Raw genomic sequence first — 19,608 nt, 5'->3', positions numbered from 1 at the left:
CAGGCCAGGGAAGACATCGCGGGGCGAGGGGAAATTGGGCTGCGCTTTGCCCGCCCCATCCTAAGGCAGGTTTGAGTGGTCACTCCCGGGTCCCCCAGGGGTCGCCAACACATCCACCCTCCAGAGGTGGGTCATGTACGTGGCCCACAGAGATTAGACAGACAGCAGGGCCACGCTACAAGGATGCTTCACCGCGGTGGCCGTACCGTACCCCCAGGGTGGGTGAAAGGGAGCACACCTATCATTTCCCTGGATCCGGTAATCCAAGGGGCACCGACAGTCATGCAGCTTCGAGTTACCCAGATGAGGAACTGTATCTGGTTCATTGATGGCAGTGCTCACAAGGAAAATGGCCAGTGGATGGGGCGAGCAGCAGCCCTGTGCCCAGCCAGTGGACAGGGGATCACTGAGGAAGTCAGAGACACAGAGTGGCTGAGCCCGGGCTTGGGAGTCAGAAACCATAGCTTCTAATCTTAGCTCCGATGCTTATCAGCTGTGTGAATTTGGGCAAGTCACTTCACTTCTCTATGCCTCAGTTGCCTCATTTATAAAGTTGGGGGTTAAGACTGTGAGGTTCACGTGGGACAACCTGATCACGTTATATGTCCCAGCGCTTTGCACATGGTAATCGCTTAACAAATACCATCACTATCATTAATATCATTGTTAAGTAGAAGGGTCCATCCACATGGCGGAGTTATTGCCTCTCCTGTTAGTGGCCAGAGTGGATGAGGGTGGAGGTTATCTACATGAACTCATGGCGCTGTCTGTGGGAGGTCCAAGAAGTGCAGAGCTCCAGGTCAGAAGATCTGTGGAAAGGAGCTGTAGGGAGAGTTGCTGGAATTTGCGTTTCAGCCACCTTTGCAAGTCAGACACAGGGATGCTAATGGAGGGGACTCTCATCACACAGCAATGCACTGGAACAAGGAAGGGGAACCCCTGGCCTGAATTCAGGGGGTCCAAAGCCCAGTTGAAAAACTACTGGACCGGATTGACGAAGAGACCACACCATGGTGGAGTGGAGGGACTGGCAGGTCGGGGCCGATGGGTGGGATGGCCGGTCACATGAAAACAAGCATATGCCTGCTTTCCTTCCTTCCTTCCTTCATTCAGTCTCATTCACAGGGCGATTAGTGTGTGCAAGAGCCCTTGGGAATGTACCAAAAACAGTGACAATTCCTTGCCCACTGAGATCTCAAAGTTTAGAGTAGGAAAGACAGCAATACAAATAAGTAAAATTACAGATCTGTACATAGGTGTTTGGGCCTGAGAGAGGAGGAAGAGCAAAGGGACCAAATCAGAGGTGCGCAGAAGGGGATGGGACTTGAGGAAAAATGGGGTTTAGCCTGGGTAGGCCTCTTGGAGGATCTATGCTCCAATAAATCCTTGAAGCAAGGGAGAGTAGTTGTCTGTTGGATTAGAGGTAGGAGGAGGTGCCAGGATAGAAGCAGGACGTGGGCTAGGGGGTGGTGGCGAGACAGGAGAGATCAAGGTAGAGTGAGAAGAATAGCACTAGAGGAGTTAAGTTGTAGAGGGAGGGAACCGAGGTGTGGAAAGAGGGGGCAAGGGGATGAAATGGTTTAAAGCCAATAAAGAGGAGTTTTTGTTGGATATAGGGGTGGATAGGCAGCCACTGGAGATTTGATTCAGGGCCAGGCTTGCAAGTCAAAGGTGGGGTGGGGGTCAGGGAGCACAAACTGGAACGAGTAGGGTTGGGGGTCAGGCCAGCAAGTCAAAGGCGGGGGTGGCCCAAACAGGAACGAGAAGGGTTCGGGGCCAGATCTGGAAGGCAAACTCGAGGGGGCCCAAATTGGCAAGAGAAGGGTTCGGGAACAGTTCTGGAAAGCAAAGTAAGGGAGGGGGGGACCATAGTAGTACAAGAGGGGTTGGAGACCAAGGCCTGCAAGAAAAAGGGAGAAGGGCCCCAACTGTAAACAGGAGCTTTCAGGCCAGGTGTGGAAGGAGAGCAAAGGCTTGAGAAGGAAGAGGGGATGGGGGGACGGGGTGCAAAACTGGAACGAGCAGTGTTGGGGGTCAGGTCTGGAAGGCAAAAGCAAGAAGTCCCAACTGGAACGAGAAGGGTTCAGCACCATAGCTGCAACGTAAACATGGGACGGGCCCGGCCTTGAAAGCAAAGGCGGGGGGTGCCCAAACTGGAATGAGAAGCGTTGGGGGACAGCACTGCAAGGCAAAGGCAAGTGAACCCACTTTGGAAGGAGAAGGATTTGGGAGCAGGTCTGGAAGAAAAAGGCAGGGAGCCCAAACTCAAACGAGAAGTGTTTGCGGTCAGGTCAGGAAGGCAAAGGTGGGGGAGGGTGGGTAAAACTGGAACGAGAAGGCTTCGGGGTGAGCTCCGAAAGGTAAAAGTGGGGAGGCCCAAACAGGAACAAGAAGGGTTAGAGGCCAGGTCTGGAAGGAGAAGTACAGGGGGTGGAGGCGGGTAACAGGAATGAGAGGGGTTCGGGGTATGACCTAGAACGAGAAGGGTTCAGGGTCAGGCCTGCAAGGAAAAGGCAGGGCGGGGAGGGGGAGGGGCAAAATGGAATGAGAAGGGTTAAGGGCCAGGTCTGGAAGACAAATGCAGGGGGGCAAAAACTGGAACCAGAAGGGTCAGGGGAGAAGCCTGCAAGGCAAAGGCGGGGGGTTATGATGGGGTTTAGGATTAGTTTTAGGATTAGGACTAGGGCTACGTTTATGGTTAAGGCTCTGTGAGTGTTATATTCAGGGCTATGACAACTGGGGTGAGGGCTAGGTTAAAGTTTGTTGTTAGAGTTATGGTTAGGGTTAGCATTAGGGTTAAGGTCAAGTTAGGTTTAGTGTTGGGGCTAGGGATAGGTAAGGGTTAGGTATATGGTTAGGGTCAAGGCTATGGGGAGGGTAAAGGTTTGTTTGTGGTAGACAGGGTTAGAGTGCAGTTTCGGGTTTTGGCTATCGTTAGAACTAAGGCAAGAGATAGGGCTTAAAATTAAGGTTTGGGTTAGCACTAAGGATACCATTAGGTTTAGGGTTAGGTTGAGGTTTAAGGCGAAATTTAGGGTTAGGGTTAACTCGGGTTAAGGTTAAAACCTGGGCTAAGCCAAGGGCTGGTGTTTGGGTTAGGGTTACCACTAAACCCAGGGTTAAGGTGAATGTGAGGCTTAGGGTTAGGGCTTGGGCTAAGCTTTGGAGTACAGTTAGTGTTAGAGCTTAGGGATCGGGGTTTGGCTTTGGTTAAAGTTAGAATTAGGGTTAGGGTAAGGGTGAGGGTTAAGGCTAGGGATAATTGGAATTTGAGTTAGGGTTTAGAGGAATTAATTAGGGTTAGGTTAGGAGTAAGATTTTGTGTTAGAGACAGGGTAAGACTTAGGCATAGAGTTAAGGTTCAGATTTAGGTTCGATTAGGGTTATGCTTAAGACTAACCTAACTCTAGTGTTTAGGTTAGGGCTAGGGCTAGGCCTAAGGTAAAGCAGAAATTTAAGGTGAGATTTGGGGTTAGAGGTCGGGTTAAATTTAGGATTAGGGCTCGAGCGAGGGTTCCTGTACCGTGAAAGAATAGAGGTAGGGGTAGTGCTAGGGGCGGGGCTACTGTTAAGTTTAGAATTAGGGGAAGATAAAGAGTTAGGGTTAGGATTTAAAGGTAGAGTTAGAGTCAGTAATAGGTTTAGGGCTCAGATGGGTCTTAAGGACTAGAGTTAGGGTTCAGGTTTGGATTAGGGTTAGCATTAGGAAAGTGTTTGAGAAGGCGAGGGCTTTAGGATGGTGTTTAGGATTAGGGTTAGGATTTGAGCCGTGGCTAGATATATAGTTTGGGGTAGTGTTAGGTTCAGGTTTAGAGTTAAAGTGGAGGGGTTGTGTAGGATTAGGATTAAAGTTAGGGTTAAGGTTGTGACTGGGTTTGGGGTTGGTGTTAAGGCTAGGGCTAGGGCTAAGGCTGCAGTTAATGTTGGCACTTTACCTAGGGTTAGGATTAAAATGATTTTAAATTCAAAAACTCGGGTTAAGGTAATGGCTAGGGTTAAGGTTAAGGTTAAGCACAAGTGTTCAGACTAGGCTTAAGAGTTAAAGTTAGGGCTAGAGTAAAGTTTAGGGTTTGGTTAGAGTTGGGTTTAAGTTTGGAGCTAAGGTTAGGGGTAGGACTAGGGTTGAGGCTTAGGGTTTGGGATGAGCTGTATGGTTAGGTTTAGGATTCGATTTGGGGTTAGGATGATGAAAAGGAATGGGGTTAGGTTTAGGATTGCTGACCAAAGAAGCTTCCCTTCCCTAAAGTTCTACTACACAAGACCTTGGCCTACCAACTCCTGCCTGGATTGAAGTAGTGTGCAGCTCCTGAATAGCTGTACACGGCAGGGCAACGATCGGTGCTTAGATCCTCTGTTACTTTAATCCTGAATATCGGAATGGCACATTAGCAAAATGTCTAGTTTGACCTCATATGGCGTTTGGTGCCAAACGGGTTTCAACATTAATGACTTTATAAGGACAGAGAAAAACACACATTCTATCAATGTTCGTATTTGAACGGCCCATTTAGGTGGATGAAAGAACAGTGGCAGACGCAGCACACTCAACTCCGAATGGGATGCTTTGTTCAATGCAAGGATCAGTGCAAGTATCTTCTCACCCTGAAAAACGCTGAAAAATGATAAACGCATCTCACAGAACTCGTTATGGAGGGCAAATTTCAGGGCAAGGATCGGTATAGACCTCTTCTGTTTCTGCGTTGTATTTTTCATCTCTCCGAACACTTGAAATTTCATGAAGTTCCCCTTTAGCATTTCTTGCCAGAGGGGTAATCAATCCAAGTGACTTTTCACAGCATAGGAAAACCGCCCATTCACTCAACTCATTCACTCGTAATTACCAGGAGAGTAGTAAGATGATTCGTGTGGAGGACTAGCATTCTCCAGGGCTGTAGACCGCAGACCGAAGATCAGTGAGGATATCTGCTATTGCCGTACTTCGTTTCTAGATGAAACTGATCATTTGAAGTTTCAATTTGCTTTCACATAGTTTTCCGTGGCATAGGGATTTCAGGGCAAGCGGTTTGGTAGGACTGAGAGACCTACAGAATCAAACCAATTAGTCTTAAGGCAACTTGGACTACCTTGCAACAGGAAAGAAACATGATCCATGCAGAAATAAAGAAAAACAAGGGGCTGCCTTTTTGCAGGGGAAGGATCGGGGAAGAGCCATTGAAGCGTCAAATTCACTTTGGGTTAACAGGTTAGAAAAACAACGAGTCAAGCAGAGGACCTTACTTCTGGAATTTTTGTAAGCTACAGTACAAGGATTGTACTGAGATCCTCTCTTAACTTGTAAACCGTTTTGGACCTGAATATTTGCCAAATGTTGAGTTTATTTGGCATTTGGTGCCAAATGGGTTTCAGCGCAAGTGAAAGTATTAGCGCGGTGAGAAAAACACATTCAATCACCTTCCTTATTTAATTGCCCTCTTTGCCTGGATTATGGCAGATGCAGAACACTAACCTCTGAATGGATTGCATACCGCAGTGGCAGGATCGGTGAAGGTATCATCTGATTCTGCGTACTATATTACATGTCTCTGAACTTTGGAAATTTCATGAAGCTCCCTTTTTGCATTGCTCGCCACAACAGAATAGGGAAACTGCCCGTTCACACAAGAGGCCTACATATATTGCACTGTAGTTTGCTGCTCATTCGGATGTTTGTGTCGAAACCCCTCTGAGAAAAAATACCCCCAGAAAGACCAACTATATACAAATCCAGGCAAAATCATATAATTGTGGAGGGAGAAGATGCCTACTTTGCACTGCAGATTACAACCCAGGACGTGTTCTCTAAGATGCACTTATAATCATTCTACTAGACCGCAGAGTAGACCAGAAAAATAAGAAAATTGACTGATTGTGGTTTCTCGCCGTCCAATCAAAGTCACTTGCAATGAAACCCCAGGTGGCACGAAATGTTATCTGGACTCTTCTTGGACATTCAAATGTTCATTTCCAGGTAGAGCACCAATGAGATTTCAGATGATATCTACTCTGATGGTTGCTCAACAGGCAGTTGGGCTTCTCCATAAGTTGGTTTTATCTAAGATAAAGGGAATGTGATAGGCAACTGGACCTTTTCTCCATTTTGTATAAGGGTCTTGCGGTGAATCCCCTCTGGGACGAAATACTAGATGGGTGCTTCATGAAATTTCAACTCTTCAAATTCCATGGAAAACAGTAAGAACTGATAGAGAAGATGCCTTCCCCTATCCTTCCCCTGCAGTCAGCAGCCCCTTAAGGATCTCTCTTTCTGCGTCGATCATTTGTCTTTCATATTGCTTGGTATTGCCTAGTTGCATTAGGACATTGGATTGATTCCCTTGTTCTCTCAATCCTATGTAATTTCACTTGGGCTGAAACCAGTATGGCACGGAAATATTAATTGTTTCCGTGTCATCTATAACAGTAATATGGAATTAGAGATAATCCACACTGCTCCTCGGCCTATAGTGTAGACAAGTTCAAAAGTTTCAAAAGTTTAGAGACATGTAATATAGTACGCAGAATTGGATGATACCTTCACCGATCCTGCCACTGCGGTATGCAACCCATTCGGAGGTTAGTGTTCTGCAGCTGCCATAATGCAGCCAAAGAAGTCAATTCAATAAGGAAGTTGATTGAATGTGTTTTTCTCTCCGCGCTAATACTTCCACTTGCGTTGAAACCCGTTTGGCACCAAATGCCAAATAAACTCAACATTTGGCAAATATTCAGGTCCATATCGGTTTACAAGTTAAGAGAGGATCTCAGTGCGATCTTTGCACTGTAGCTTACAACAATTCCGGAGTCTAGTCCTCTGCTTGACTCGTTGTCAGAAGGCTTGTCCTCTGCAGGAATCATTCTATTTCTCACTTGCTAGGAAAGAGTGAATTTGCTGAGGGTGAATGGGCGCTTTCTCTACTCTGGGTAACTTGGGTTGACACCCTTCGGTAAAGAAATCTGAAAGGAGAACTTGATGAAATTTCAACCCTTCAAAGAGATGTAAAATATAACGCAGAAAGAGAAGATAGCTACACAGATCCTTGCCTTGCACAATGCATCCCATTCACAGTTTAATGCTCTGCGTCTGCTATTTTTCTTTCATCCAACTAAATGAACCGGTTAAATACAAAAGTTGATGGGATGTTTCTTTCTCTCCATCCTGATAAAAAGTCACTAACGTTGAAACCTGTTTGGCACCAAATGCCATACATATGAACTCAACTAGACATTTTGCAATTGTTCAGTTCCATATACAGAAGTAAAGTAAGAGAAGATCCTTAAAAGACAGGAAAGTAACTCCGATCCTTGCCCTGCAGCATAGAGCCGGTCAGGACTCCAGTCGTCTCTATGACTCATTGTTCATCTAGCCTGTTAACGAAAAGTGAATGTGATATTTGAATGTGCATTTTCTCCATTCTCTAAAGGTCTACTAACGTTGAAAGTCAACTGGCACCAGATGTTATGCAGACTCTTATTCTAATTTCAAAGTATTGGGCTCCGTCAAAACGGCAGTGCAGAAACAGGCAATGCCCATTCTGAGCCCTGGTATCATTCTTTTCTCCTATTTCTTCTAGAAGGCGAATAGACATGGGGCAGGGAAGAATGACTGTGCGCTCTCACCCTTCTGGAAAAGTGGCTAGCGTTGGAAACCCCTCTGCCATGACACCATCCTTATATAGGGAGCTTCCAGAAATACCAACTCTTCAGGTTCATGCAAAATAGTAAATACCGAGAGAGCAGGCGCCTACGCTGACCCTGGCTCTGCCGCGGCAACCCATCTCGAATGCTGCCTGATGCGTGTATCAGTTTTCTTCTAGCCCACAAACTGGACCAGTTAGATAAGAAAGTGGACTGAACATGTGTTTCTTGCTGTCCTGTCAAAAAGCACTTGGATGGAAGCCCTGTTTGGAATGAAATGTTATCGGAACACTCTTTGGGCATTCAAACACTTTTTGCGAAGTAGCACACCAATGAGGTAACAGATGATATCCATGCTGAACCTCACACTGCAGTGTTCAGCTCATCAGGCAGTTAGGCTTCACCGTGAGTCATTTTTCTGTTTTCGCCTTCTAAGATAGAGTGAATGTGAGGAGCGATTGTGCGTTTTCTCCATTTTGACCAAGGCTCTTGCGGTGTAACCCCTCTGGGAAGAAATACTAAATGGGCGTTTCATGAAATTTCAACTCTTCAAGTTCCATGTAAGATAGTAAGAACTCATAGAGAAGATGCCTCGGGAGAATCCTTAAGAACCTGGCTTTCGGCGTAGATCATTTTTCTTTCACATTGCTAGGTACTCTGCTGGTCTCTCTCAATCTGAACAAACCACCTGCCTTGAAACCCGTATGGCACGAAACGTTATCTGAACTCTTCTTGGACGTTCAAATGTTCATTTCCATGTAGTGCACCAATTACCCGGCAGTGTTCATGCCATCAGGAAGTTGGGCTTTTGTATATGAGTTATTTTAGCCTTCTAGCTTTCTAGGTTATGGTAAATGTGAGGAGCCTTTTCTCTCTTCTGAGAGAGACTCGTGTGCTGTTGCCCCTTTGGGATGAAATAGTCAATGGGTGCCTAATGAAATTTCAACTCTTCAATGTCACGGAATACAGTATTACCTGAGAGAGAAGATGTTTATCCCAATCCGTCGACTTGCAGTAGGCAGCCTCTTAAGAATCTCTACTTCTGCGTGGATCGTTTTTCTTTCACATTGCTAGCTATGCCAAGTTGCATTACGGCATTGCATTGATTCCGATCCTACCAAACCCCTTGCGCTGAAACCAGTATGACACATAAAGCTGAATGACAGTAAATTGAAATTTCAAAGGTTCAGTTTCATCTATAACCGTAGTCGGGCAATAGATGATATCCTCACCCGTCCTCAGTGTGCAGTGTACAGCTCATCAGAATGGGAACAATATGAACGTTCCATTCATAATATGAATGAAAAGGAATCATTTGCGTCTTATCGATATGAATCATTTTGGCTTCTCTCCTGCAAAATCAGTGAGAATGAGTTGACTGAATGGGTGGGTTTTCCTATGCTCTGACAGTCATCTAGGTTGACACCCACTCTGGCAAGAAAGGCTAAGGGGGAACTTCATGATATTTCAACTGTTCAGAGAGATGAAAAATATGACGCAGAAACAGAAGATACCGATGCCTATCTTTGCACTGCAGTTTGCAACCCATGATGAGTTCTGTAAGATGCGTGTAGCATTTTTCATCGGGATTGCAAAATAGACCAGTTACAGAAGAAAATTGACTGTGTGTTCCCGCCAGTCAAATCCCGTATGGCAAGAAATGTTAGCTGAACTCTTCTTGGACGCTCAAATATTCATTTCCACGTGGTCCAGCATTGAGCTCCCAGATAATATCAACTCTGATCCTTGCTCAACAGAGAGCTGGCCTTCTCCATGAGTCATTTTTCTTCCAGCCTTCTAAGATAAGAATAGGTGTGAGGAGCGATTTGTGCCTTTTCTCCATTCTGTCAACAGCTGTTACATTGAAACCCCTCGGGGTTGAAATACTATATGAAATTGAAATTCTTCAGGTTCCATAGAAAATGGTAAGAAGAGGTGGAAAAGATGCCTACCCCAATCCTTTCCCCTACAGTAGGCAGCTGCATAAGACTCTCTATTTCTGCGTGGATCCTTTTTCTTTCATATTCCTAGGTTTGCCAAGTTGTATTAAGATATTGGATTGACTCCATTGGTCTCTCAGTCCTACCAAACCACTTGTGCTGAAATCAGGATGGCACTAAATGGAAGCAAAATGAAATTTCAAAAGTTCAGTTTCATGTTTAACCATCTTATGGCAATAGAAGATATCCTCACTGATTCTCAGTCATCAGAATGTTAAGCCTCCAAATGAATCATTTTACTGCTCTCCTGCTCATTAAGAGTGAATGGGTTGAGTGAATGGGCGGTTTTCTTATTCTGTGAAAACTCACTAAGGTTGACCCCCTTCTGACAAGTTATGCTAAGGGGAACTTCATGAAATTTCAACTCTTCAAGAGAGGCGAAAAATGTACCGCAGAAACAGAAGATACATATACCGATCTGGGCCCTGCAGTTTGCAATCCAGAACGAGTTCTCGAAGATGTGTGTATCACTTTTCGTGTAGATCGCAAGGAAGCCCATTTACATTAGAAACAGACTGTATGTGTGTCCTCGCCATCCCGTCAAAGGCACTTTCACTGAAACCCCATGTGGCACGAAATGCTATCTGAACTTTCCTTAGACGTTCAAATGTTCATTTCCAGGTAGTGCACCAATGAGATCACAGATGATATCTACTCTGAGAGTTGCTCAACGCGAAGTTAGGCATCTCCGTAAGTCATTTTTCTTTTAATAACGTAGAGAGAACGCGATGAGCAATTGTTCATTTTCACCATTCTGTAAAAGACTCTTGCGTTGAAACCCCTTGGGGACGAAATACTAAATGGGCGCTTCATGAAATTTCAACTCTTCAAGTTCTGGGGATAGAAAAGATGTCTTCCCCGATCCTTCACCTGCAGGAGCCAGCCCCATAAGAATCTCTATTTCTGCGTGCATCATTTTTCTTTCATACGACTAGGTATGCCAAGGTGAACTGAAGACATTGGATTGATTCCATTGCTTTCTCAATCTGAACCAAACACTGGCGGTGACGCCAGTGTGGAACGAAAAGCCACAGAAACGCAAATTGAAATATCAAATGCTCAGTCTCATCTATAATAGAAGATATCCACACTGATCCTCGGGCTGCAGTGTACAGCCTACCAGAAGGATAAGCCTTCTGCACAAGTCATTTTTACTTCTCACCCGCTAAGTAAAAAAGAATGAGTTGAGTGAACGGGCAGTTTCCCTATTCTGTTCCCGTAAGAAATGCTTGAAGGGAACTTCATGAAATTTCAAATCTTCAGAGATATGTAAAATAGAACGCAGAAACAGACGATACCTACACCGATCCTGCCGCTGCAGTATGCAACCCATTCGGAGGTTAGTGTTCTGCATCTGCCATTGTTCTATCATCCAGCCAAAAAAGTTCTTATTTAATTAAGGAAAAGTTGATTGAATATGTGTTTCTCTCCAGGCTAATATTTTCACTAACACTGAAACCCGTTTGGCACCAAATGCCAAATAAACTCAACATTAGGCAAATATTCAGGTCTATATCGGATTACAGTTTAAGAGAGGATCTCAGCACGATCCAAACAACACTTCAAGAGTCTAAGTCCTCTGCTTGACTCATTGTTCTTCTAGCCTGTTAACCCAAAGTGAATTTGACGCTTGAATGTGCATTTTCTCCAGTCCCTTCAGATCCACCTGCTGTGAATCTTCACTGGCACAAAATGTTTTATAGACCCTTCTTCTAATTTCAGAGTTATTTCCCCGTAAAACGGTAAATGCAGAAACTTTTCAAGTCCATGCAGAATAGTGAATACGGAGGGAAAATATGCCCACACGGATCTTTCCACTGCAGTCTGCAACCCGGGACGAGTTCTGTAAGATGTGTGTATCATTTGTCTTCTAGACGACAAAGCAGACCAGTCAAATAAGAAAATTGACTGAATGTGAGTTCTCACCGTCCCAATCAAAGCCATTAGCATTGAAACCCCGTGTGGTACAAAATGTTATTGGAACTCTTCTTGGATGTTCAAATATTCATTTCCAGCTAGTACATCGATGAGATTATAGATGCTATCTACTCTGATCCTTGCTCAGAACGAAGTTGGGCTACTCCAGGAGTCATTTTTCTGCTAGCCTTCTAAGATAGAGTGAATGTGATCAGCGATTGTGCCTTTACTCCATTCTTTTAAAACTTCTTGCTTTGAAACCCTTCAGGGAGGAAATACTAGATGGGAGTTTCATGAAGTTTCAATTCTTCAAGTTCCATGGAAAATGGTAAGAGGTGGCAGAGAAAAAGTCGCTTCCCCGATCCTTCCTCTGCAGTAGGCAGCCTCTTAAGTGTCTCGATTTCTACATTGATCACTTTTCTTTCATATTGCTTGGTCTGCCAAGTTGCATTAAGACATTGGATTGATTCCGTTGGTCTCTGAATCCTACCAAACCACTTGCGCTGAAATCGGCATGACACGGAAAGCTTACATGAAAGGAAATTGAAATTTCAAATGTTCAGGTTCGCCTATATTCGTAGTACGACACTAGAAGATATCCTCACTGATCCTCGGTCTGCAGCGTACAAACCCATCAGAATGCTAGCCCTCCACATGAATCATTTTGCTTCTCTCCTGATAATTAAGGGTGAATGAGTTGAGCGAATAGGCGGTTTTCCTATTTTGTGAAAAGTCAACTTAGGTTGACAGTCTTCTGGCAAGAAATGCGGAAAGGGAACTTCCTGAAATTTCAACTCCTTATGAGAGGTGAAAAATCTAACGCAGGAGACAGACGGTACCTATTCCCATCTTGGCACTGCAGTTTGCAATCTATAGCGAGTTCTGTGAGATGTGCGCATCATTTTTCTTGTAGATCTCAACGTTGACATAAGAAAACTGACAGAATGTATGCTCTCGCCATCCAGTCAAAGCCACTCGCATTGAAACCTCATGTGGCACGAAATGCTACTTGGACTTTTTTTGGTCATTCAAATGTTCATTTCCAGGTAGTGCACTACCGAGATGACAGAGGATATCTACTCTGATCCTTGCTCAACAGGACGTTAGGCTTCTCCACGAGTCATTTTCGCCTAGCCTTCTAAGATAGAGTGAACGCCATCAGCCATTGTACCTTCTCTCCGTTCTGTAAAAGCTCCTTGCATTGAAACCCCTCTGGGGAGAAATCCTGAATGGGTGCTTCATGAAAGCTTAACACTTCTAGTTCTATGGAAAACAGAAGGAACTGAGAGAGAAGATGTCTCTTCCCCGATCCTTCCCCTGCAATAGGCAGCCCCTTGTGATTCTCTATTTCTGCGTGGATCATGTTTCTGTCCTATTGCAAGCTAGTCCAAGTTGCCTGAAGACTAATTGGTTTGATTCCATTGGTCTCTCAGTCCTACCAAACCTCTTGCGCTGAAATCCCTATGCCACGGAAAGCACTGTGAAAGCAAATTAAAATTTCAAACGATCAGTTTCATCTAGAAACTTAGTACGGCAATAGCAGATATCCTCACTGATCTTCGGTCTGCGGTCTACAGCCCTGGAGAATGTTAGTCCTCCACACGACTCACCTTACTACTCTCCTGGTAATTACGAGTGAATGAGTTGAGTGAATGGGCGGTTTTCCTATGCTGTGAAAAGTCACTTGGGTTGATACCCCTCTGGCAAGAAATGAAATTTCAAGTGTTCAGAGAGATGAAAAATACAACGCAGAAACAGAAGAGGTCTATACCGCTCCTTGCCCTGCAATTTGCCGTCCATAACGAGTTCTGTGAGATGCGTTTATTATTTTCAGTGTTTTTCAGGGTGAGAAGATACCTACACTGATCCTTGCATTGCACAACGCATCCCATTCAGAGTTGAGTGTGCTGCGTCTGCCACTGTTCTTTCATCCAGCTAAATGGGCCGATTAAATACGAAAGTTGATAGAATGTGTGTTTTTCTCTGTCCTTATGAAGTCATTAGCGTTGAAACCCGTTCGGCACCATACGCCATTAGGAGGTCAAGTAGACATTTTGCAAATGTTCCGTTCCAATATTCAAGATTAAAGTAACAGAGGATCTCAGCACCGATCGTTGCCCTGCCGTGTACAGCTACTCCGGAGCTGCACACGGCTTCAATCCAGGCAGGAGTTGGTAGGCCAAGGTCTTGTGTAGTAGAACTTTAGGGAAGGGAAGCTTCTTTGGTCAGGAATCCTAAACCTAACCCCATTCCTTATCATGATCCAAACGCCCAATCGAATCCTAAACCTAACCCTACAGCTCATCTCAAACCCTAACCATAGCCTCAACCTTAGTCTTACCCCTAACCTTAGCTCCAAACTTAAACCCAACTCTAACCAAGCCCTAACCTTTACTCTAGCCCTAACCCTAACTCTGAAGCCTAGTCTTAACACTGGTGCTTAACCCTAACCTTAACCCTAGCCGTTACCTTAACCCGAGATTTTGAATTTAAAATCATTTTAATCCTAACTCTAGGCATAGTGCTAACATTAACTGCAGCCTTAGCCCTAGCCTTAGCCTTAACACTAGCCCCAAACGCAATCACTACCTTAACCCTAACTTTAGTCCTAACCTTACATCGTGCTGGTAGAAGCTCTCATAACATCCCGACTGGATTACTGTGTCAGCCACACCTCGGGTCTCCCTTCCTCCTGTCTCACCCCACTCCTGTCTATTCTTCATTCTGCTGCCCGGATCATCTTCTTACAGAAACGCTTGGGGCAAGCCACTCCCCTCCTCAAAAACCTCCAGTGGTTGCCTATCAACCTTGGCACGAAAGAAAAACTCCTCACGCTTGGCTTCAAGGCTCTCCATCACCTTGTCCGGTCCTACTTCAACCTCCCTTCTGTCTTTCTACTGCCCACCCTGTACACTCCACTCCTCTCCCGCTCACCTCTTCACTGTCACCCGTTCACACTTATTCCGCCGACGACCCCTGGCCCACGTCCTACCACTGTCCTAGAATGCCCTCCCTCCTCACGTCCGCCAAACTAACTCTCATCCCCTCATCAGAGCCCTACTGAGAGCTCACTTCCTCCAAGAAGCTTTCCCAGACTGAGCTCCCCCTTTGGCTCTGATCCGCTTCCCCTCCCCCCACCCCCCCCTTTCCTCTTCTGTTAGGATGAGAACCAGAATGAGAAGCGGTGGTGGCCAGGCCTGGAACGTGAAGGAAGACCCAGGCTTCTACATTCTAAAGACAGGGCAAGCCTCCCTGGAACTATAATCCTGATCGCAGCATCACTGCACAGCCTCAGTCTCTAGAAAAGGGACCTGTCTGGGCTCAATGCAGAAGCTTGTGGGATTGAATGTCAGGAGGTTGGGGTATCTATCAGTATCTCTACCCTATTTCTCCCTGAGAAACAGAGTTGTGCAGACTCCTGCTTGAGCTGAAGTCATCAGGAGTTTGGGCTGGGAGGACAGGAAGCAGGTATTAGAGTAGAAATTAAATTCTATCCAAGCATGCTGTTCTGCACCTTTATCAATCAATCGGATTGATGGAGTGCTTAATGTGAGCAGAGCACTGCACTAAGCTCTTGGGAGAGTTCAGTAGGACAGACACATTCCCTGCCCACGACAACATGGCCTAGTAGCAAGAGCACGGGCTTGGGAGAACGAGAACGTGGGTTCTGATTCTGGCTCCACTCCTTGTCTGCTGTGAGACCTTGGACAAGTCACTTAACTTCTCTGTGTTTCACTTACTTCATTTGTAAAATGGGGATTAAGAATGTGAGCTCCACATGGGTCAATCTGATTAGGTGAGGTAAGGGGAAGAGGTTAGGCCAGGGGAAGAGGTTAGCCTAGAGGAATAGGTTAGGCCAGGGGAAATGTTTAGGCGTAGGGAAAAGGTAAGGCAAGGGGAAAAGCTTAGGCTAGGGGAAAGAATAGGTTAGAGGAAACAAACAAAGGGTACAGGGCTAAATCTGGAAGGCAAAAGCTGATTGGCCTAAACTGGAACCAAAAGAGTTCAGGGCCAAACCTGCAAAGCAAAGGCTGCGGGGCTTCAAATGGAACCAAAGGGTTCGGGGCCAAACCTGTAATAGCAAAGGCTGTGGGGCCTTCACTGGAATGAAAAGAGTTTGGGGCCAAACTGGGCAAAGCAAAGGCTGGGGAGTGTGGCGGGGTGAACCCTGCAAGGCAAAGGCTGAGGGATCCAAACTGGAACCAAAAGAGTTCTTCGCCAAACCTGCAAGATAAATGCTGCGGGGCCCAAACTGGAACGAAAATGGTTCGGAAGCCAACCTGCAAGGCAAAGGCTGCGGGGCACAAACTGGAAAGAAAAGGGTTAGGGGACAGACCTGCAAGACAAACTCTGGGACAGCCAAACTGGTATCACAAGGGTTCAGGGCCAAACCTGCAAGGTAAAGGCTGCTAGGCCCAAACTTTAACGAAAAGGCTTCAGGGCCAAATCGGCAAGGGAATCTCTGGAGGGACCCAAAATGGAACAAAAAGGACTGGGGGGTCAAACCAGCAAGGCAAAGTCTGTGGGGCCCAAACTGGAAACAAAAAACAGTTCAGGACCAAACCTTCAAGGCCTAGGCTGATTGCCCCAAACTTGAACGAGAAGGGTTCGGGTCCAAACCTGCAAGGCAAAGGCTGAGGGGCCCAAACTGAAACCAAAAGGATTCCGAGCCAAATTTGCAAGGCAATGGCTGGGGGTCGGGGGGACAAACCTGAAAAGCAAACTCTGGGGGAGCCAAAATGGAACAAAAAGAGTTAGGACCAAACCTTCAAGGCAAAGGCTGCAAGCCCAAACCTCAGTGAAAAAGGTTCACGGTCAAACTCGCAAGGCTAACCCTACACGGCCCAAACTGGAACCAAATGGTTTCAAGGCCAAACCTGCAAGACAAAGGCTGCAAGACCTAAACTGGAACCAAAAGTGGGCAGGGCCAAACTTGCATTGCAAAGACTGGGGATACAAAACTGTGAGGCAAAGGCTGCAGGGCCCAAATTGGAACCAAAAGGGTTCGGTGTCAAACATGCAAGGCAAAGGCTCTGGGTCCCAAACTGGAACCAAAAAGGTTCGGGACCAAAGCTGCAAGGCAAAGGTTGGGGGGACAAACCTGCAGGGCAGAGGTTGTTGGGCCTAAACTGAAATGAAAAGGGTTTTGGGGACCAACCTTCCAGGCCAACGCTGGAGGGGTGCCAAAATGGAATTAAAGGCCTGCAATGTAAAGGTTTGTGTGCCCAAATGGAATGATAAGGGTTCAGGGCCAGGCCTGGAAGGCAAAAGCAGGGGCTCCTAAAAATAGAACGAGAAGGGTTCAGGGCCAAACCTGCAAGGGCAAACGCTGGGGAGCCCAAACTGAAACCAGAAGGGCTTGGGGCCAAACGTGCAATATAAAGGCTGGGGGACCCCAAACTGCAACAAAAAGAGTTTTGGGGACAACTGTGCAAGGAAAAGGCTAGGGGTCCCATCATGGGACCGAAAAGTCTTTGGCCTAACCTGCAAGGCAAAGGCTGGGAGGGCAAAACTGAACAAAAAGGATTTGGGATGAAACCTGCACGGCAAAAGCTGCGTGGGCAAAACTAGAATGAAGGAATTTTGGGGCCAAACCTGCAAGGCAAAGGCTGGGGGGTGGGAGGGTGGGGGTGGGGGGCAAAACTTGAGAAGAAAGTGTTCAGGGTCAGGCCTATAACGCAAAGGGACGGGGGGCAAATTTGGAAGTCAAAGGGCTGTAGGCCCCAAATGGAATGAGAAGGGTTCAGGGCCAGGCCAGGAAGGCAAAAGCAGGGGGTCCCAAAATAAAACGAAAAGGTTCAGGCAAAACCTGAAAGGTGAGGTTGGGTGACCCCAAACTGGAACCAAAAGGGTTTGGGGCCAAGCCTGCAAGGCAAAGGCTGGGGGGGCAAAATCTGGAAGCAAAGGCTGGGGGTCCCAAATGGAACCAGAAGTGTTTGGAGCCAGCCGGGATGGCAAAAGGACGTGCGGGTGGGGGGGGTGGGGAGGGGGAACCTGGAAGGAGAGGGGCTTCAGGCCCACGTCGGGGAAAGCAAAGGCAGGGGGACGCTAAATCTGGAACAAGAAGGCGTCGGGGCCAGGCCTGGAAGGCAAAGCCTGGGGGGCCAAACCTGAATGAGAAGGCTTGTGGCCAGGCCTTGGATGGGCCAAAGACATGGGGCAGAGGGGGAACCTGGAACGAGAAGTCTTTCAGGCCCATGTGGGGAAGGCAAAGGCGGGGTGAGTCCTACCTGGAAGGAACAGGTGGGGGGGCTCCAACCTGGGAACGAGAAGGGTTTCAGGGCCCCGGCCTGGAAGGCAAAGGCGGAGAGGAGTCCAACCTGCAAGGCAAAGGCAGTGGGACAAACCGGAAACACAAGTCCTTGGGGCCAGGCCAGGAAGGCATAAGTTTAGGCAAGATCTAAAGTTTAGCTTTAGGGGCATATGTTGAGGTTTAGGGAAAGGAATAGGCCAGGGAAATGGTTAAGCCATGGAAAAAATTGAAGTCAGGGAATAGCTTATGGCTAGGGGGAAAAGGTTAGGCCAGGGGAAAGGTTAGGCATGGGGAAAGGTAAGCCTTGGGGAAAAAGTTAGGCTAGGTGTACAAGGTTAGGTTAGGGGAAAAGGAGGTTAGGCTAGGTGTATAGGTTAGGTTCAGGGAAAAAGCCTAGGCTAGGGGATAGGGTTAGGTTAGGGGAAAAAATTTGGCTCGGGGCAAAGTTTTAGACTAGGAGAAAAGATTAAGATAGGAGAAAAGGTTAGGCCAGGGAAAAGCTTAGGTCATCAACAAGATTGAGACTAGGGGAAAAGGTTAGGCTAGGGGAAAAAGGTTAGGTCAGGGGGAAAAAAGTTAGGCCTTGAGAAAAGGTTAGGCCAGGAAAAATCAAGGGCCAGGGGAAAGATTAGGCTAAGGGGAAATGTTTGGCCATGGGAAAAGGATAGGTCATTGGAAAAGGTTAGGCTAGAGGAAAAGGCCCCCTGTTCCTCCCCCTCCCCCATCTCTCACCCCCAATGGTCTGGCCACCTACTTCATCACAAAAATCAACACAATCAGGGTCTGAGCTCCCCAAAGTCACCACTCCCCCTCTCCCCTCCCCCCACCAACCCTCTTCCCTACTTTCCTATCCTTCCCTGCAGTATCCTCAGAAGAGATCTCCTCCCTCCTCGCAAGTGCCACCCCCTCCACCTGCGCCTCGGACCCCATTCCCGCTCCCCTTATAAAAACCATCGCCCCTGCCCTCCTCCCTTCCTTAACTTCTATTTTTAACCACTCAATCTCCAATGGCTCCTTCCCCTCTGCCTTCAAACATGCCCACGTCTCCCCCATCCTAAAAAAACCCGCTCCCGATCCCACTTCCCCTTCCAGTTATCACCCTATTCTCCCTACTACCCTTCCTTTCCAAAATTCCTAGAATCAGTCATCTACACTCGCTGCTTAGAATTCCTTAACTCCCATTCTCTTCTGGACCCCCTCCAATCTGGCTTCCGTACCCCTCCACTCCTACCCAGACTGCTCTCTCTAGGTTCACCCATGATCCTCCTTCTTGCCAAATCCATGGCTCCTACTGCTATTCTAATCCTCCTTGATCCTCGCTCAGTGGCCTTTGACACTGTCGACCATCCCCTCCTCCTCCACACCTTAGTCTCACCTGGGGCTTCACAGACTCCGTCTTCTCCTGGTTCTCCTCTTATCTCTCTGGCCGTCATTCTCAGTCTCCTTCGCAGGTGCCTCCTCCCCCTCCCATCCTTTAACTGTTGGAGTTCCTCAAGGGTCACTTCTTGGCCCTCTTCTGTTCTCCATTTACACTCACTCCCTTGGTGAACTCATTCGCTCTCACGGCTTTGACTACCATCTCTACGCGGAAGACATGCAGATCTACATCTCTGCCCTGTCCTCTCCCCCTCCCTTCAGGCTCGCATCTCCTCCTGCCTCCAGGATGTCCTCCACTGGATGTCTGCCTGCCACCTAAAACTCAACATGAGCAAGACTGAGCTCCTCATCTTCCCTCCCAAGCCCGTCCTTCTCCCAGACTTCCCTATCACCGATGGATGCTACGACCATCCTACCCGCCTCTCAGGC

Source organism: Ornithorhynchus anatinus, chromosome 7 (assembly GCF_004115215.2).
Source record: "Ornithorhynchus anatinus isolate Pmale09 chromosome 7, mOrnAna1.pri.v4, whole genome shotgun sequence".
Classification (NCBI taxonomy): domain Eukaryota; kingdom Metazoa; phylum Chordata; class Mammalia; order Monotremata; family Ornithorhynchidae; genus Ornithorhynchus; species Ornithorhynchus anatinus.
The sequence above is the reverse complement of the archived record's forward strand: the minus strand, read 5'-3'. Positions refer to the sequence as shown.